Source organism: Argentina silus (assembly GCF_951799395.1).
Source record: "Argentina silus genome assembly, chromosome: Y".
In the NCBI taxonomy this organism is placed as follows: Eukaryota; Metazoa; Chordata; class Actinopteri; order Argentiniformes; family Argentinidae; genus Argentina; species Argentina silus.
The window spans coordinates 24512227-24533788 of NC_139654.1; positions in this window are offsets into that span (position 1 = coordinate 24512227).

Sequence of the window (21562 nt, forward strand, 5' to 3'; positions counted from 1 at the left end):
AGGAGGGGAGCCGGCCCATTGCCTACGCCCAGCGGCTGCGGGACAGCGCGTGGCGGTGGCTGGACCCGAGGAATAGTTCGGCGGAAGAGGTCAGAGACCGGGTGGTGTTGGAACAGTTCCTCACGGGGCTCCCGGCCCGAACCGCCGCCTGGGTCCAGTACCACCGGCTCCAGGATCTCGCGGCCGTCGTGGGCTTGGCAGAGGACCATCTCTCCCTCCAACCGTGGGAGCCACGACAACCAACCCCGGCCCTGCGCCCGGAAGGAGAGAGGCCGGCGCCCGCTCCGAGGACGAGATGGCAGGGGCGCGCATATCGAGAGCCAGCCCTGGCCCCGCAGGAAGCACCCCGAGCGACAGGGGGGGTGTGTTGGCGACATACCGGGCCCTCCCCCCGGACCAGGAGCGGCGTATCGTGTTCCGGTAAGGATACAACATGATACGCACCAGGCGTTCTTAGATTCGGGCTGCATGCAGTCCATGATCCAGGAGCGCCTGGTTCGACCGGGGGCATTGTTAAAGGCATCGAGGGTGTTGGTGAAGTGTGTGCATGCGGACATCCACGAATACCCTGTGGTTGCTATCGAAATTCATTATGAGGGAAAAAAACGTAGTGTACAGGTGGCGGTTAGCCCACGCCTCACGCATCCCCTGATTCTGGGTGTAGATTGGGAGGGGTTTCCTCAAGCGGTAAAGCGGGCTACCGGGGTGCGTGCACGACAGAGAGGGAGGTGTGAGGCGTGTAATGTGCTCTGTGCTGAGGCGGTGCCTCGCGACACTGCCAAGGAGCCGGAGCCGGCAGGGGGGTCTCAACCCGAGATTTCCCCGCCGAACAATCCGCTGCTAGGTGACTTCCCCCTCGAGCAGTCTCGTGACGAGACCCTACGATCGGCCTATGACCAAGTGATGGTACTTTGTTACGGCCAGACACAGTGCGCGCCCACCCCTATTTTGCGATTATCAGCGACAGGTTATACAGAGTAAGTCGTGACTCACATAGTCAGGAGGAAGTAACCCAGTTGTTGGTTCCCTGTAGCCGCCGGGAAATGGTCTTCCACGCGGCTCATTTCAACCCCATGGCGGGCCATTTAGGTTATGATAAAACACTAAACCGTATAATGGCTCGATTTTATTGGCCGGGAATTCGGGCAGAGGTGCGTAGGTGGTGCGCTTCCTGTCGCGAATGTCAATTGGCAAATCCCCCAGCCATTCCCAGGGCCCCGTTGCGGCCCTTACCATTGGTCGAGAACCCATTCGACCGCATTGTCATGTATATTTTTGGGCCATTTGATCGGTGTACACAGGGGTATCGATTTGTGTTGGTCTTGATAGATTAGGCAACCCGATACCCCGAGGCAATACCGCTGCGCAATATTTCTGCCAAGAGTGTAGCGCGGGCATTGTTTCAAGTGATCTCCCTGGTGGGAATCCCGAAAGAGATTCTCACCGACCAGGGCACCAATTTTATGTCACGCACTCTCAGGGAACTGTACGGGTTGTTGAACATCAAGGCGATTCGAACCAGTGTGTACCACCCGGCCACCGATGGCCTTTGTGAGCGGTTCAATCGGACCTTAAAATCAATGATCCGGAAGTTTGTACACGAGGATAGTCGGAATTGGCATAAGTGGCTAGATCCCCTGCTGTTTGCGGTACGGGAAGTCCCCCAAGCTTCCACCGGGTTTTCCCCGTTTGAATTACTCTATGGGCGTAAGCCCCGGGGTGTCCTAGACCTTCTTAAAGAAAATTGGGAGAGTCTTTCTTCTCCACGCCCTAGGGGTTATCTCACGCGAGCATTTGCAGTAAGCCCAGGAGCGTCAAAAGCGCCTATACGACAGGGGAACTAACCTGCGAGAATTTACACCGGGAGACAAGGTGCTCGTACTGTTACCCACCTCCAGCACGAAATTACTCGCGAAGTGGCAAGGGCCGTTTGTGGTTACACGTCGCATGGGGGACGTGGATTATGAGGTAGTACGCTCGGACCGGGGGGATAGCTTGCAGGTGTATCACGTAAATCTCCTTAAAAAATGGAACGACGTGGTCACTGTTGCTCTGGCTACAATAATTCCAGAGAGAGACGAGTTCGGACCGGAAGTCCCAAAATCAAAAGTTAGCACTCCGGTCGGTATTGATAACCATCTCTCTGCTAGCCAGGCCACGGACGTTGCAGATTTGCAAGCGAGGTTCGCCGACGTGTTCTCTCCCCTGCCCGGTCGGACTACGCTTATCGACCACCATATAGAAACGCAGCCGGGTTTGACGGTGCGCATGCGTCCCTATAGGTTACCGGTACACAAACGAGACATTGTGTGCAGGGAATTGGAAGCCATGCTGGAGCTGGGTGTGGTCGAGGAGTCCCGCAGTGACTGGTGTGGCCCCATCGTGCTTGTCAACAAGCCGGATGGGTCTATACGGTTCTGTGTGGATTATAGGAGGTTAATGCGGTCTCCAAATTCGATGCCTACCCGATGCCCCGGGTTGACGAGCTCTTGGACCGGCTTGGCACGGCCACATTTCACGACATTGGATTAAACGAAGGGATACTGGCAGATTCCACTCTCGCCGGTATCCCGGGAAAAGACTGCATTCTCCACTCCGCTCGGGTTATACTAGTTCACGGTGCTCCCTTTCGGGTTGTTCGGAGCCCCAGCCACTTTTCAGCGCCTCATGGACCGCATTCTGCGGCCGCACTCTGCATATGCTGCTGCCTCCCTGGATGACATTGTCGTTCACAGTGACACCTGGGCGCAGCATGTTCAGAGTGTGGCTGCTGTTCTGCAGTCCCTGAGGCAGGCGGGGCTGACGGCCAACCCGAAAAAGTGCGTGATCGGGCGGAGGGAGATCCGGTATCTGGGGTACCACTTGGGTCGAGGGGAGGTGCGGCCGCAGGTTGGACTAAGAAGGAGGTGAGGGCGTTCCTGGGGCTGGCTGGCTATTACCGGCAGTTCGTGCCGGGTTTCTCAGAGCTGGCCAGTCCCTTGACGGACCTCACCCGGTAGGGTGCCCCGGATCCGGTCCAATGGTTGGGCCAGTGCCAGGGGTCGTTTGAGGCCCTTAAGGGCGCTCTTTGTGGAGAGACGGTCCTGTATGCGCCTGATTTTAACCTCCCTTTCTCCTTACAGACGGACGCGTCGGATAGAGGCCTGGGAGCAGTGCTGACCCAGCGGGTGGAGGGGGCTGAACGGCCGGTGCTGTACCTGAGCCGCAAACTATCGGACAGGGAGGGCCGGTACAGCACGGTGGAGAAGGAGTGCCTGGCCATCAAGTGGGCGGTCGGCACCCTCCGCTACTACCTGCTGGGTCGCGCTTTCACCCTCTATTCTGACCATGCTCCCCTCCAGTGGCTCCACCGCATGAAGGATGTGAACGCGAGGATCACCCGGTGGTATCTCGCGTTGCAGCCCTTCAACTTTTCGGTCGTGCACAGACCGGGGGCTCAGATGGTCGTGGCAGACTTCCTCTCCCGTGCAGGGGGGGGGGGGAGTAGGTTGTCGGCCGTCGTGTCCCCGGCCTGTGTCGGGCGGTGGGGGAACATGCAGCATTCGGCCTGTAGAGGGTGCTACAGGACCGTGGCCAGGGTGCGGGAGCGAGGCTTTGTCGCACACCTGTTGCGAATGAAGCCTCGTTAACGAATGGCGTAAGATGTGTGTGCCTCTGCTTTTCAGGAGGAGGGCCGGGAGAGAAGAAAGAAGGTTCTTACGGCACGCGGACTGGAATGTCGCGGAGGAGAAGACCAAACTATACTAAATAAATACCGAACAATAAACGGTTTGATTCCCATACCACTACCTCTGTGTCCGGACCTTGTTACATACATAGTGCATGCCTTATTATGGTCCTAATTATGTATGGTCCAGTTATGGTTAGCAACTTAATACACATAATTGAGGGATAGCAGTGTAGCGTTCCGCTACACCGACCGGAAGAGGCCCCAGACCGGCTCGGAAACGAAAACACAGGCGAGGGAGCCGAGGTGGGCTGAGAGCTAGGCTAAAGCTAACTCCACACCGACTCTCTTTACCTAGCCTTTTCCTTGCAAATGTTCGTTCCCTGGCAAACAAGATGGATGAACTGCGGCTGCGGATCACCACCCACAAATGGATTATGGACTGTAACATCATGGTTTTCACTGAAACCTGGCTCAACAGCGAGGTTCCCGACAACGCTATCGAGCTAGCAGGGCGCTGCGTTCTCCGAGCAGACAGAACAGCAGGCGACTCCGGTAAGACCAGAGGTGGAGGTTTGTGCATTTATGTAAACAAGACGTGGTGCACGGACACTACCATCACCGAGAGTCACTGCTCAGCTAACCTGGAGTTTCTCATGGTTAAGTGTAGACCTTTCTATCTGCCCAGAGAGTTCACGTCTACTGTTATCACGGCAGCCTATATCCCCCCTGATGCTAATGCTAAGATTGCTATGAAAGAACTGTATGCTGCCATTAGCAAACAACAGACTCTGCATCCCGAGGCAGCCTTCATTGTCGCGGGTGACTTCAATCACTCCAACTTAAAGACTGTACTGCCCAAATTCCACCGAAATGTCTCTTGCCCCACCAGAGGAGACAGGACATTGGACCAAGTATACACCAGCATGGCTGATGCGTACAAAGCCGTTCCCCTCCCCCACCTAGGTCAATCAGACCACCTCTCATTGTTCCTACTGCCCAAGTACTCAGCACTCATCAAACGAGTGAAACCTACAGTGAGGACAGTCAAGGTCTGGCCAGAGGGAGCTGACTCAGCGCTCCAGCAGCGTTTTGGAAACACTGACTGGGGTGTGTTTGCCACTCAGGCCACCCATGACTCCCACACGGACATTAATTCATATGCCTCATCTGTTTTGGACTACATCAATTCCAACATCAGCAGTGTCACCACACTCAAGCGGATCACCACTTTCCCTAATCAGAAGCCATGGATGAACAGTGAGGTCCGACTCCTGCTGAAGGCACGCGACATTGCCTTCAGATCAGGGGATGCTCGGGCCTACAGCTCATCCAGGGCTAATCTGCAGAGGGGCATCAAAAAGGCCAAGCACAACCACAAGCTGAGGATAGAGGATCACTTCAGAAACAACTCTGACCCCCGACGCATGTGGCAGGGCATCCAGGCCATCACTGACTACAAACCATTTAACACCTCACCCCTCTCCGTTGACGCCTCCCTCCCTGATGAGCTGAACCACTTCTACGGCCGCTTTGACAGGGACAACAAGGAGGTGGCCACCAAGGCTGTGCTCCCTGCGGATCACCAGCCCCTCACTCTATCCCCCACCGACGTGTGTGCGGCACTGAGCAGGACTAACGCACGCAAGGCTGCTGGTCCTGATGGGATCCCCGGACGCGTCCTCAGGGCCTGCGCTGTGCAGCTGACTAAGGTTTGGACTGACATATTCAACCTGTCCCTAGCCCAAGCAGCTGTCCCCGCGTGCTTCAAAACCACCTCCATCGTGCCGGTGCCAAAACACTCCACTGCAACGAGCTTAAATGACTTCCGACCAGTGGCACTCACGCCCATCATCATGAAGTGCTTCGAGAGGCTGGTCTTAGCTCAACTCAAGACCTGCCTACCACCCACACTGGACCCCTTTCAATTCGCCTACCGGCAGAACAGGAGTACAGAGGATGCCATTTCAACGGCACTTCACTCCGCCCTGTCCCACCTCGACAAGACTAACTCTTATGTGAGAATGCTGTTTATTGACTTCAGCTCAGCATTCAACACCATCATCCCCTCCAAACTGATCTCCAAACTCAGGCAACTGGGCATCAACCCCTCCCTCTGCAACTGGATTCTAGACTTCTTGACCAACAGGCCGCAGTCTGTTAGGCTTCACAACCACACCTCCTCAACCCTCACCCTGAACACCGGCGTTCCACAAGGCTGTGTGCTGAGCCCCCTCCTTTACTCCCTCTTCACCTACGACTGCACACCTGTACATGGCTCAAACACCATTGTTAAGTTTGCAGACGACACAACGGTGATCGGTCTCATCAGCAACAACGATGAGTCGGCCTACAGGGAGGAGGTCCAGCACCTAACAGTGTGGTGCAACGACAATAACCTGGCTCTCAACACCAAGAAGACCAAAGAACTCATTGTGGACTTCAGGAAGTCTAAAGCTGGCGCACACACCCCCATCCTCATCAACGGGACTGAGGTGGAGCGAGTCACCAGCTTCAAGTTTCTGGGTGTCCACATCTCTGAGGACCTCTCCTGGACCCTCAACACCTCCACCCTGATAAAGAAGGCTCACCAGCGTCTCTTCTTCCTGAGGAGACTAAAGAAGGTACATCTACCTCCTCAGATCCTGGTGAACTTCTACCGCTGCACCATCGAGAGTATCCTTACCTACTGTGTCACAGTATGGTATGGCAACTGCTCGGCATCGGACCGGAAGGCACTGCAGAGGGTGGTGAAAACTGCCCAACGCATCACCGGTTCCTCACTCCCCTCCATCGAGGCTGTCCAGGGCAAACGATGCCTGCGTAAGGCACGCAGCATCGTCAAGGACATCTCTCACCCCAACCATAGACTTTTCACCCCACTCCCCTCCGGGAGGCGCTACAGGTCTCTCCGCACCCGAACCAGTAGGTTCAGAGGCAGCTTCTTCCCTGCGGCTGTCACCCTGCTGAACTCGAACACTACACCTACCTGACAAACTACTACCCCCGCAACCCCCACCCCCCCCCCCCGGACAATTGCACTATTGCACTATACTCCCCTCCCCTTCTCTTACCACTGCTCTTCTGTACATACCTGTTCATACTGTTCATAATGCACATAATGCACATATCCTATATTTTCTTTAATACTACTGCACATACTGTACATACTTGTTTATACTGTTTATACGGCATTCCATATTTATATTTATTCGGCATCTACCTCATGTTACTGTTAATACATATATACTGCTAGACTGCATTACCCATACAGCTCATATGCTGCTACACTGCTCATACTGTAACTATTTATTCTACTATAATGCTACTGTTACTCACATACTGCTATACTGCACTGCTATATTATACTGCTTATATTATTCTATATTACACTGCACTACTACTGATCATATATTGCACTACCTGTAAATACTGTTCATTGCACTTTCTGCTATTTTGCACTTCTGGTTAGACGCTAACTGCATTTCGTTGTCTCTGTACTTGTACTCTGCACAATGACAATAAAGTTGAATCTAATCTAAATAGAAGTATACAAAACTGAAGGGTAGCACTGTTAATATACACTCACCAAGCACTTTATTTGGAACATTATACTAATACTGGGTAGGGCCTCCCTTTGCTCTCAAAACAGCTTCAATTCTTTGTGCCATTGATTCCACAAGATGTTGGAAACATTCCTTTGAGATTCTGGTCCATGATGACATGATTGCATCACGCAATTCCTGCAGATTTTTCAGGTGCACTTTCAAGCTGTGAATCTCCCGTTCTACCACATAACAAAAGGTGTTCTATTGGATTCAGATCCGGTGACTGGGAAGGCCACTGAAGAACACTGATTGTCATGCTCATGAAACCAGTTTGAGACAACTTTTGCTTTGTGACATGGTGCATTATCATGCTGAAAGTAGCCATTAGAAGATGTGTAAATTGTGGACATGAAATTGTGGACACCTCCACCATGAAAAGGTGTACAGGTGTTCCTAATAAAGTGTTTGGTGAGTGTATAATCCAATCTCAAAATGAATGTTGAATCCAATAAGTAACCAAACTGTAAGCATTGTTGTTAACAAAAGCTTATATTTGAGATAGGAATGCTGGGGAATATGAAAATTAGATTAAATATACTAAAAGTATATTAACATTATATTCTAAACATACTTAATTTCATATTTTTGGGGGGATTTTTTAGGATATTCTGCAAATGTTTTTGCTCAAAGCTGTTGCTGAGATGGTTTACTCATAGCCCAAGATGACCAAGATATATGTAAAGTTGAACCTGACATTCTTCTGAAGTGAAATAAATGTATTAAATTAATTGCATTGTTGTCACCATGTGCTTTCAAGATTTTCAAATGACATTCCAACCCTGTTGAAAAAAACTGCTTAAACCAGCATAAGATGTTCTTGCCAGTGACATGCTGGTCTATGCTTTTCAGCAAGACTACCTGTTGTGTTTTTTACTGAGCTGCCAGGTCAAGTGTCTGGTTAAATAAATGTGAAATAAAAAAATACTTTCAAGATCTATTGGATTGAAAATAACAGAACATTAAATTGATATGTACGTTTTGTAAATGTACTAAAATACAAATGAGCAGATATTAAATTAAAATATACTTTCAATAAGTATATTTAATAACTAACTATAAGACATTAAATTCAAGTATACTTTTTGGAAATATAGTTAATTACAAATGAGAGGAAATTAAATTAAAGTAGACTTTCAAAAAGTATATTTGATTACAATTAATAAGACATTTATCTCAAGCATACGTTTTGTTAGTACACTTAAAATACAAATGAGAGGAAATAGTTCCAAGTACACTTTCAATAAGTATATTTGATTACAATTAATAGCATGTTAATCTCAAGTATACTTTTTGGAAGTATACCTAAAATACAATTCAGCGTATTGCATTTATTATATTTATTATATTCAAATAGATTCTCAATAAATAGATGGAAGTTCAACATCATCACAAATTAAGTATACTTTTTTTTTGCTTGGGCAGCCAAAGAAGCCTTTTGGAACCATTTTTCTAAGAGCATACTGTGACAGAAAGAGCTACCGGAAATTGTTGGGACGCATAATTGGACACTAATCAGGCCACAAACATAGTTTTACTTCTACTGTCAGGCGAACATTTCTGTGGTGACTTCAGAAGTTAACTAGCTAACAAACTGCATTTGTACTGTATATAACAAGTAAACACTTGAATGTTGTTGTAGTCTCTACAATATGTTACACTTGTGTTAGATATGGGCCTACAGCTGGGCATTTTGTTTCACTTGCAACAACAGCACACACATAAAACACAAGGCAGTATGAATCAAACTCTATTTGAGCATTAGTCTGTGTCCCCAGTCACCACACTGAAACTGATGTTAGTTCTCAATAGTACCCCAATGACATGCTGCTTACCTCAGTTGGCTAGAGTAGGTAACCGGTGAATGGTACCACCTGAGGAATGACTCCGTAGACCTATGACGGCGTAGCCTGATGTTTGCTATGGTGTTGCATCGAATGGTGGATATATCACTCGCTTTGTTGGTTTGATTTGGCCTTCTACATCTGTTTTACCTTGGATCATGGCACAAGGGATTATAACATCTTGTCCTGTGTATTAATAAATGCTAAAGCTAGCTTAGGCTAGTGACTGTTGTGAATAGAGCAGCTGACAACTAGGGAAAGACCTTGTGACAGAATGGAAAGACAGCTGACAGGAGGAAATAGACCCCACCGGGGCGGCATTGGGTTAGCAACTCAATGCTGCAGTAACCAAGGTTGTATAAACCTAGTGGTTACACCCTACCTAGCTACAGAAACGACTTTGAGAAAAACACCCCTAGAGTCTGCGAGAGCGGGGGCGGAAGATGACTCATCTATGGCTAACATGGTTATTGACTCTGGAACGGACCTGACTACGAGTAGGGAAAACATGGCTGTGGAAGGCACTAGATCAGAGATGGGTGGGAAGAAGCTCCAAACTTGTTCATGCGGCTGGCAAAAGGTAACAACTTTGAAGGGTCTTAGAATCCATCAAGGGAGGAGGAAGTGCTTGGTAGAGGGAACACAGGGATCCCGCATTGACAATTATTTCCTCAGAAGTATGTCAAGTCAGTCGGTTGAAGTCCAGCGGCAGGAAGTAAACCACAGTTCGCAGGACATCAGCACCCCTGAAGTAGGTCCTAGCACTGAAGAAGACAGAGAGACCAGCCAGCCCAAAAGGGAAAAGATTAGTGCCCAGAAGCCGAGAGTTAAATGGCCAGGGGCTTCAGAAAACAGGGTATGGGAAGGTATCAACAGTGACTTGAGTAGGATTTTAGACAAGTTGAAAGGTACTGCCGAGAGTAAACTGGAGAAAATGGGCGATATTATCTATGATTATGGAGCAGAAAGATTTGGCGTGTCCGAGAAAAAGAAGAAGACAGGTACTGAGGTAATTAAATCTAGGCGCCAACAGGAAATGGATAGACTTATCAGGGAGAGAAGACAGCTCAGGAAACAGTGGAGGAAAGCTACAGAGGCTGAGAAGGAAGGGTTAAATAGGCTGCAGGTAGATGTGAAGGAGAGACTGGCAGTGTTAAGAAGAGCAGAGAGCATTAGGAAAAACAGGAAAAAGAGAGAGCGAGCTAGAACAGCATTTTACAAAGATCCATTTAGATTTGTGAAATCGTTATTTAGTAAGGGGAAAAATGGTAGCCTTAGGGCTCCAAAACAGGAGCTTGAGGGACATCTGGAGGAAGTGCATAGAGACAGAGAAAGGTCTAGACAGCTACCCCTCCCCCCTGACATTCCACCTATTGGAGAGATAACCAGTCAGTGTGACGATAGCCCACCTAGGTGGAAAGAGGTACAAGAGATAGTAAGGCGGGCTAGGGCGTCTTCAGCCCCAGGGCCCAATGGAGTCCCTTACAGGCTGTACAAGAGTGCGCCAGATGTGCTGAGGTTCTTATGGACATTGATGAAGGTAGTCTGGAAGAAACAGGTTATTCCTAGGGCATGGCGTAGAGCAGGGGGAATTTTTATTCCCAAAGAAAGAGACTCTGTAGACATTAGTCAGTTTAGGCCTATAAGCCTTCTTAATGTGGAAGGGAAGGTTTTCTTTAGTGTGGTGGCACAGAGGTTGTCTAGTTACTTAGTAAAGAATAGCTTAATTGACACTACGGTGCAAAAGGCTGGAATTCCAGGCTTCTCCGGGTGCTTGGAACACACCAGCATGATTTGGAATCAAATTCAGACAGCTAGACATGAGAAGAAAGACCTTCATGTGGTATTTTTGGATCTGGCGAATGCTTTTGGGTCAGTACCGCATAGTCTGTTATGGGAGGCGTTTGACTTTTTTAAAGTGCCAGACAGTATAAAGAGGTTAGTTAAAGCTTACTTTTGTGACATTCAACTCTGTTTTACTACAGCAGAGTACACTACAGCTTGGCAACAGCTAGAGATAGGCATTATGGCAGGCTGTACAATTTCCCCTTTGGCCTTTACCATGGCAATGGAAGTCATAATCAGAGCCTCGAAATGGGTAGTGGGTGGGGAAAGGTTGCAGGGAGGGCTGCGCCTCCCACCAATCAGGGCTTACATGGATGACATGACAACTATGACATCAACAGCCCCTTGTACTAGGAGGCTACTGGATAAACTAAATAGCAACCTAGAATGGGCTAGGATGAAAGTGAAGCCAAGCAAGTCTAGGAGTATCTCCATTGTCAAAGGGAAGATAGCTGATAAAAAGTTTTTCATTGGTGGGGAAGTGGTTCCAACAGTGTTAGAGAAACCGGTTAAAAGCTTAGGAAGATGGTATGACGCAAGCCTCAATGACAAGAGTCAATGTGAGGAGTTGAGGCAGGAGATGATTCAAGGCATCAAAGGTATAGATAAGTCAGGGCTCCCAGGCAAGCTAAAGTTGTGGTGCCTACAGTTTGGATTGTTGCCTCGGCTGATGTGGCCACTGACAGTTTACGAGGTTCCCATATCGAAGGTTGAAAAAATGGAAAGGTTGATTAACTCTAATATTAGAAAGTGGCTTGGAGCCCCGCGCTGTCTGACCAGTGTGGCCCTGTATGGAAAGGGCATGCTAGAGCTGCCGATTTCTAGTCTGACAGAGGAATTTAAATGTGCCAAGGCTAGACTGGAAATGACTCTAACCCAGTCAAAGGACCCAGTTGTTAGAAGTGCAGCGCCCATAGTTAAAACTGGAAGGAAGTGGAAGCCTAAAGAGGCAGTGCAACAGGCACAGGCAGCCCTTAGCCATAGGGATATCATTGGGCAGGTTCAGCATGGACGTGGAGGTCTAGGGCTGTGTGCAGGAAAACCTGTGTGGAGTAAGGCAACAGCAGTAGAAAGGAGGAAACTGGTAGTGGAAGAAATACACAGACAGGAGGAGATGATAAGATGTACAAGGGCGGTGGCACAGGCAAAACAAGGCCAGTGGGTAAACTGGGAGAGTGTAGTGAAGAGAAGCTTGAAGTGGAAGGATTTGTGGAGCATGGAGGCAAGCAGAATTAAATTTATCGTAGGGGCTACTTATGACGTACTGCCATCTCCCCAAAATCTTAATCAATGGTTGGGTGAGGATGCTGCCTGCCCGTTATGTTCCAGCGTATGCACACTTAGGCATATAATGACTGGGTGTAGAATCAGTCTTTCTCAAGGGCGATACACGTGGCGTCACAATCAAGTGTTGAAATGTTTAGCTGCTGCAGTTGAGGGAAAACGGCTAGAAGTAAACTCGCTAGCTAGTAGTGGCCAGCGGAAAGACATTGCATTTATAAGAGAGGGAGAGACTGGCGTAAGGAGGCCAGGGCGCAGCTGCGCGCAGGGACAGTTGCGAACTGGCGCAGATTGGAAGTTAAAGGTAGATTTAATTGAACAGCTAATCGTACCGGCTGAAATTGCTAGCACTAATTTGCGGCCAGACATGCTGCTGTGGTCTGAAGCACAGAAGCTAGTTTATATTATCGAACTCACGGTCCCTTGGGAAGACCGGGTTGACGAGGCTTATGAACGAAAGAAAGCTAAATATGCAGAATTAGCGGCAGACGCGACACAGCGTGGGTGGACCGCTTTTGTTCGCCCAGTGGAAATTGGTTGTCGAGGATTTGTGGCCAAGACAACCTATGCACTGCTAACGGAGCTGGGTATTCGCGGACGAGAATTGAAACTGGCGATAAAGAATATGTCGGTAGCAGCGGAGAGCGCTAGCCAGTGGCTGTGGCTGAGGCGGAAGATCAGTAGCTGGGGTTCCCGTTAAAGGTAAGATGCAACAGCGACTTGACTAGAGCATGAGGTAGCATAGCTTGGCATTGTTTGGCTATATTAATGAGAAGGCATCGTGTCATATTGTGGTGGTGAGGGGTTTTGTACTGCCATTGTTTGGCTATATTTATGAGAGGATATCGTGTCATAGTGTGGTGGGGGGGGTTAGTACTGCTAGCCAGTGTAGGCTAGCCATGAAGTTGCACGGACACAAACATTCCCCCACAACATAAATAAAGGGCACACTCACCCCTCCTTTCCCTAATCCGGGACCGTATCCACCCGGGGGCTTCCCCACCTCTAACCCTTCCCTCTACCCTAAATTAGGGTTTGAATCCCTGCATCTACACTTATATAAAGACATAAACATAAACACATGCACACACTATTTAGGCCCCCACATACACCGTTCCCTTACCTTACAGAAAACATTTACCCTAGATAGGGCATCACACACACACACTGATGGGGTGGGTAGGCTGATAGGTTGGTTGTAGGGTTTAAGTTAAAGATAGTATTGAGGTAGTGGTGTTGAGGGGGGTGTTTCCAGGACGCTGGACTACACAGTTAAGCCTTCTCGAGGTGTCGTGGGCCTAACTTAACGAAACACCGGTGACAGAAGGTGCCCACTTGATAACCCCAATGACATGCTGCTTACCTCAGTTGGCTAGAGTAGGTAACCGGTGAATGGTACCACCTGAGGAATGACTCCGTAGACCTATGACGGCGTAGCCTGATGTTTGCTATGGTGTTGCATCGAATGGTGGATATATCACTCGCTTTGTTGGTTTGATTTGGCCTTCTACATCTGTTTTACCTTGGATCATGGCACAAGGGATTATAACATCTTGTCCTGTGTATTAATAAATGCTAAAGCTAGCTTAGGCTAGTGACTGTTGTGAATAGAGCAGCTGACAACTAGGGAAAGACCTTGTGACAGAATGGAAAGACAGCTGACAGGAGGAAATAGACCCCACCGGGGCGGCATTGGGTTAGCAACTCAATGCTGCAGTAACCAAGGTTGTATAAACCTAGTGGTTACACCCTACCTAGCTACAGAAACGACTTTGAGAAAAACACCCCTAGAGTCTGCGAGAGCGGGGGCGGAAGATGACTCATCTATGGCTAACATGGTTATTGACTCTGGAACGGACCTGACTACGAGTAGGGAAAACATGGCTGTGGAAGGCACTAGATCAGAGATGGGTGGGAAGAAGCTCCAAACTTGTTCATGCGGCTGGCAAAAGGTAACAACTTTGAAGGGTCTTAGAATCCATCAAGGGAGGAGGAAGTGCTTGGTAGAGGGAACACAGGGATCCCGCATTGACAATTATTTCCTCAGAAGTATGTCAAGTCAGTCGGTTGAAGTCCAGCGGCAGGAAGTAAACCACAGTTCGCAGGACATCAGCACCCCTGAAGTAGGTCCTAGCACTGAAGAAGACAGAGAGACCAGCCAGCCCAAAAGGGAAAAGATTAGTGCCCAGAAGCCGAGAGTTAAATGGCCAGGGGCTTCAGAAAACAGGGTATGGGAAGGTATCAACAGTGACTTGAGTAGGATTTTAGACAAGTTGAAAGGTACTGCCGAGAGTAAACTGGAGAAAATGGGCGATATTATCTATGATTATGGAGCAGAAAGATTTGGCGTGTCCGAGAAAAAGAAGAAGACAGGTACTGAGGTAATTAAATCTAGGCGCCAACAGGAAATGGATAGACTTATCAGGGAGAGAAGACAGCTCAGGAAACAGTGGAGGAAAGCTACAGAGGCTGAGAAGGAAGGGTTAAATAGGCTGCAGGTAGATGTGAAGGAGAGACTGGCAGTGTTAAGAAGAGCAGAGAGCATTAGGAAAAACAGGAAAAAGAGAGAGCGAGCTAGAACAGCATTTTACAAAGATCCATTTAGATTTGTGAAATCGTTATTTAGTAAGGGGAAAAATGGTAGCCTTAGGGCTCCAAAACAGGAGCTTGAGGGACATCTGGAGGAAGTGCATAGAGACAGAGAAAGGTCTAGACAGCTACCCCTCCCCCCTGACATTCCACCTATTGGAGAGATAACCAGTCAGTGTGACGATAGCCCACCTAGGTGGAAAGAGGTACAAGAGATAGTAAGGCGGGCTAGGGCGTCTTCAGCCCCAGGGCCCAATGGAGTCCCTTACAGGCTGTACAAGAGTGCGCCAGATGTGCTGAGGTTCTTATGGACATTGATGAAGGTAGTCTGGAAGAAACAGGTTATTCCTAGGGCATGGCGTAGAGCAGGGGGAATTTTTATTCCCAAAGAAAGAGACTCTGTAGACATTAGTCAGTTTAGGCCTATAAGCCTTCTTAATGTGGAAGGGAAGGTTTTCTTTAGTGTGGTGGCACAGAGGTTGTCTAGTTACTTAGTAAAGAATAGCTTAATTGACACTACGGTGCAAAAGGCTGGAATTCCAGGCTTCTCCGGGTGCTTGGAACACACCAGCATGATTTGGAATCAAATTCAGACAGCTAGACATGAGAAGAAAGACCTTCATGTGGTATTTTTGGATCTGGCGAATGCTTTTGGGTCAGTACCGCATAGTCTGTTATGGGAGGCGTTTGACTTTTTTAAAGTGCCAGACAGTATAAAGAGGTTAGTTAAAGCTTACTTTTGTGACATTCAACTCTGTTTTACTACAGCAGAGTACACTACAGCTTGGCAACAGCTAGAGATAGGCATTATGGCAGGCTGTACAATTTCCCCTTTGGCCTTTACCATGGCAATGGAAGTCATAATCAGAGCCTCGAAATGGGTAGTGGGTGGGGAAAGGTTGCAGGGAGGGCTGCGCCTCCCACCAATCAGGGCTTACATGGATGACATGACAACTATGACATCAACAGCCCCTTGTACTAGGAGGCTACTGGATAAACTAAATAGCAACCTAGAATGGGCTAGGATGAAAGTGAAGCCAAGCAAGTCTAGGAGTATCTCCATTGTCAAAGGGAAGATAGCTGATAAAAAGTTTTTCATTGGTGGGGAAGTGGTTCCAACAGTGTTAGAGAAACCGGTTAAAAGCTTAGGAAGATGGTATGACGCAAGCCTCAATGACAAGAGTCAATGTGAGGAGTTGAGGCAGGAGATGATTCAAGGCATCAAAGGTATAGATAAGTCAGGGCTCCCAGGCAAGCTAAAGTTGTGGTGCCTACAGTTTGGATTGTTGCCTCGGCTGATGTGGCCACTGACAGTTTACGAGGTTCCCATATCGAAGGTTGAAAAAATGGAAAGGTTGATTAACTCTAATATTAGAAAGTGGCTTGGAGCCCCGCGCTGTCTGACCAGTGTGGCCCTGTATGGAAAGGGCATGCTAGAGCTGCCGATTTCTAGTCTGACAGAGGAATTTAAATGTGCCAAGGCTAGACTGGAAATGACTCTAACCCAGTCAAAGGACCCAGTTGTTAGAAGTGCAGCGCCCATAGTTAAAACTGGAAGGAAGTGGAAGCCTAAAGAGGCAGTGCAACAGGCACAGGCAGCCCTTAGCCATAGGGATATCATTGGGCAGGTTCAGCATGGACGTGGAGGTCTAGGGCTGTGTGCAGGAAAACCTGTGTGGAGTAAGGCAACAGCAGTAGAAAGGAGGAAACTGGTAGTGGAAGAAATACACAGACAGGAGGAGATGATAAGATGTACAAGGGCGGTGGCACAGGCAAAACAAGGCCAGTGGGTAAACTGGGAGAGTGTAGTGAAGAGAAGCTTGAAGTGGAAGGATTTGTGGAGCATGGAGGCAAGCAGAATTAAATTTATCGTAGGGGCTACTTATGACGTACTGCCATCTCCCCAAAATCTTAATCAATGGTTGGGTGAGGATGCTGCCTGCCCGTTATGTTCCAGCGTATGCACACTTAGGCATATAATGACTGGGTGTAGAATCAGTCTTTCTCAAGGGCGATACACGTGGCGTCACAATCAAGTGTTGAAATGTTTAGCTGCTGCAGTTGAGGGAAAACGGCTAGAAGTAAACTCGCTAGCTAGTAGTGGCCAGCGGAAAGACATTGCATTTATAAGAGAGGGAGAGACTGGCGTAAGGAGGCCAGGGCGCAGCTGCGCGCAGGGACAGTTGCGAACTGGCGCAGATTGGAAGTTAAAGGTAGATTTAATTGAACAGCTAATCGTACCGGCTGAAATTGCTAGCACTAATTTGCGGCCAGACATGCTGCTGTGGTCTGAAGCACAGAAGCTAGTTTATATTATCGAACTCACGGTCCCTTGGGAAGACCGGGTTGACGAGGCTTATGAACGAAAGAAAGCTAAATATGCAGAATTAGCGGCAGACGCGACACAGCGTGGGTGGACCGCTTTTGTTCGCCCAGTGGAAATTGGTTGTCGAGGATTTGTGGCCAAGACAACCTATGCACTGCTAACGGAGCTGGGTATTCGCGGACGAGAATTGAAACTGGCGATAAAGAATATGTCGGTAGCAGCGGAGAGCGCTAGCCAGTGGCTGTGGCTGAGGCGGAAGATCAGTAGCTGGGGTTCCCGTTAAAGGTAAGATGCAACAGCGACTTGACTAGAGCATGAGGTAGCATAGCTTGGCATTGTTTGGCTATATTAATGAGAAGGCATCGTGTCATATTGTGGTGGTGAGGGGTTTTGTACTGCCATTGTTTGGCTATATTTATGAGAGGATATCGTGTCATAGTGTGGTGGGGGGGGTTAGTACTGCTAGCCAGTGTAGGCTAGCCATGAAGTTGCACGGACACAAACATTCCCCCACAACATAAATAAAGGGCACACTCACCCCTCCTTTCCCTAATCCGGGACCGTATCCACCCGGGGGCTTCCCCACCTCTAACCCTTCCCTCTACCCTAAATTAGGGTTTGAATCCCTGCATCTACACTTATATAAAGACATAAACATAAACACATGCACACACTATTTAGGCCCCCACATACACCGTTCCCTTACCTTACAGAAAACATTTACCCTAGATAGGGCATCACACACACACACTGATGGGGTGGGTAGGCTGATAGGTTGGTTGTAGGGTTTAAGTTAAAGATAGTATTGAGGTAGTGGTGTTGAGGGGGGTGTTTCCAGGACGCTGGACTACACAGTTAAGCCTTCTCGAGGTGTCGTGGGCCTAACTTAACGAAACACCGGTGACAGAAGGTGCCCACTTGATAACCCCAATGACATGCTGCTTACCTCAGTTGGCTAGAGTAGGTAACCGGTGAATGGTACCACCTGAGGAATGACTCCGTAGACCTATGACGGCGTAGCCTGATGTTTGCTATGGTGTTGCATCGAATGGTGGATATATCACTCGCTTTGTTGGTTTGATTTGGCCTTCTACATCTGTTTTACCTTGGATCATGGCACAAGGGATTATAACATCTTGTCCTGTGTATTAATAAATGCTAAAGCTAGCTTAGGCTAGTGACTGTTGTGAATAGAGCAGCTGACAACTAGGGAAAGACCTTGTGACAGAATGGAAAGACAGCTGACAGGAGGAAATAGACCCCACCGGGGCGGCATTGGGTTAGCAACTCAATGCTGCAGTAACCAAGGTTGTATAAACCTAGTGGTTACACCCTACCTAGCTACAGAAACGACTTTGAGAAAAACACCCCTAGAGTCTGCGAGAGCGGGGGCGGAAGATGACTCATCTATGGCTAACATGGTTATTGACTCTGGAACGGACCTGACTACGAGTAGGGAAAACATGGCTGTGGAAGGCACTAGATCAGAGATGGGTGGGAAGAAGCTCCAAACTTGTTCATGCGGCTGGCAAAAGGTAACAACTTTGAAGGGTCTTAGAATCCATCAAGGGAGGAGGAAGTGCTTGGTAGAGGGAACACAGGGATCCCGCATTGACAATTATTTCCTCAGAAGTATGTCAAGTCAGTCGGTTGAAGTCCAGCGGCAGGAAGTAAACCACAGTTCGCAGGACATCAGCACCCCTGAAGTAGGTCCTAGCACTGAAGAAGACAGAGAGACCAGCCAGCCCAAAAGGGAAAAGATTAGTGCCCAGAAGCCGAGAGTTAAATGGCCAGGGGCTTCAGAAAACAGGGTATGGGAAGGTATCAACAGTGACTTGAGTAGGATTTTAGACAAGTTGAAAGGTACTGCCGAGAGTAAACTGGAGAAAATGGGCGATATTATCTATGATTATGGAGCAGAAAGATTTGGCGTGTCCGAGAAAAAGAAGAAGACAGGTACTGAGGTAATTAAATCTAGGCGCCAACAGGAAATGGATAGACTTATCAGGGAGAGAAGACAGCTCAGGAAACAGTGGAGGAAAGCTACAGAGGCTGAGAAGGAAGGGTTAAATAGGCTGCAGGTAGATGTGAAGGAGAGACTGGCAGTGTTAAGAAGAGCAGAGAGCATTAGGAAAAACAGGAAAAAGAGAGAGCGAGCTAGAACAGCATTTTACAAAGATCCATTTAGATTTGTGAAATCGTTATTTAGTAAGGGGAAAAATGGTAGCCTTAGGGCTCCAAAACAGGAGCTTGAGGGACATCTGGAGGAAGTGCATAGAGACAGAGAAAGGTCTAGACAGCTACCCCTCCCCCCTGACATTCCACCTATTGGAGAGATAACCAGTCAGTGTGACGATAGCCCACCTAGGTGGAAAGAGGTACAAGAGATAGTAAGGCGGGCTAGGGCGTCTTCAGCCCCAGGGCCCAATGGAGTCCCTTACAGGCTGTACAAGAGTGCGCCAGATGTGCTGAGGTTCTTATGGACATTGATGAAGGTAGTCTGGAAGAAACAGGTTATTCCTAGGGCATGGCGTAGAGCAGGGGGAATTTTTATTCCCAAAGAAAGAGACTCTGTAGACATTAGTCAGTTTAGGCCTATAAGCCTTCTTAATGTGGAAGGGAAGGTTTTCTTTAGTGTGGTGGCACAGAGGTTGTCTAGTTACTTAGTAAAGAATAGCTTAATTGACACTACGGTGCAAAAGGCTGGAATTCCAGGCTTCTCCGGGTGCTTGGAACACACCAGCATGATTTGGAATCAAATTCAGACAGCTAGACATGAGAAGAAAGACCTTCATGTGGTATTTTTGGATCTGGCGAATGCTTTTGGGTCAGTACCGCATAGTCTGTTATGGGAGGCGTTTGACTTTTTTAAAGTGCCAGACAGTATAAAGAGGTTAGTTAAAGCTTACTTTTGTGACATTCAACTCTGTTTTACTACAGCAGAGTACACTACAGCTTGGCAACAGCTAGAGATAGGCATTATGGCAGGCTGTACAATTTCCCCTTTGGCCTTTACCATGGCAATGGAAGTCATAATCAGAGCCTCGAAATGGGTAGTGGGTGGGGAAAGGTTGCAGGGAGGGCTGCGCCTCCCACCAATCAGGGCTTACATGGATGACATGACAACTATGACATCAACAGCCCCTTGTACTAGGAGGCTACTGGATAAACTAAATAGCAACCTAGAATGGGCTAGGATGAAAGTGAAGCCAAGCAAGTCTAGGAGTATCTCCATTGTCAAAGGGAAGATAGCTGATAAAAAGTTTTTCATTGGTGGGGAAGTGGTTCCAACAGTGTTAGAGAAACCGGTTAAAAGCTTAGGAAGATGGTATGACGCAAGCCTCAATGACAAGAGTCAATGTGAGGAGTTGAGGCAGGAGATGATTCAAGGCATCAAAGGTATAGATAAGTCAGGGCTCCCAGGCAAGCTAAAGTTGTGGTGCCTACAGTTTGGATTGTTGCCTCGGCTGATGTGGCCACTGACAGTTTACGAGGTTCCCATATCGAAGGTTGAAAAAATGGAAAGGTTGATTAACTCTAATATTAGAAAGTGGCTTGGAGCCCCGCGCTGTCTGACCAGTGTGGCCCTGTATGGAAAGGGCATGCTAGAGCTGCCGATTTCTAGTCTGACAGAGGAATTTAAATGTGCCAAGGCTAGACTGGAAATGACTCTAACCCAGTCAAAGGACCCAGTTGTTAGAAGTGCAGCGCCCATAGTTAAAACTGGAAGGAAGTGGAAGCCTAAAGAGGCAGTGCAACAGGCACAGGCAGCCCTTAGCCATAGGGATATCATTGGGCAGGTTCAGCATGGACGTGGAGGTCTAGGGCTGTGTGCAGGAAAACCTGTGTGGAGTAAGGCAACAGCAGTAGAAAGGAGGAAACTGGTAGTGGAAGAAATACACAGACAGGAGGAGATGATAAGATGTACAAGGGCGGTGGCACAGGCAAAACAAGGCCAGTGGGTAAACTGGGAGAGTGTAGTGAAGAGAAGCTTGAAGTGGAAGGATTTGTGGAGCATGGAGGCAAGCAGAATTACATTTATCGTAGGGGCTACTTATGACGTACTGCCATCTCCCCAAAATCTTAATCAATGGTTGGGTGAGGATGCTGCCTGCCCGTTATGTTCCAGCGTATGCACACTTAGGCATATAATGACTGGGTGTAGAATCAGTCTTTCTCAAGGGCGATACACGTGGCGTCACAATCAAGTGTTGAAATGTTTAGCTGCTGCAGTTGAGGGAAAACGGCTAGAAGTAAACTCGCTAGCTAGTAGTGGCCAGCGGAAAGACATTGCATTTATAAGAGAGGGAGAGACTGGCGTAAGGAGGCCAGGGCGCAGCTGCGCGCAGGGACAGTTGCGAACTGGCGCAGATTGGAAGTTAAAGGTAGATTTAATTGAACAGCT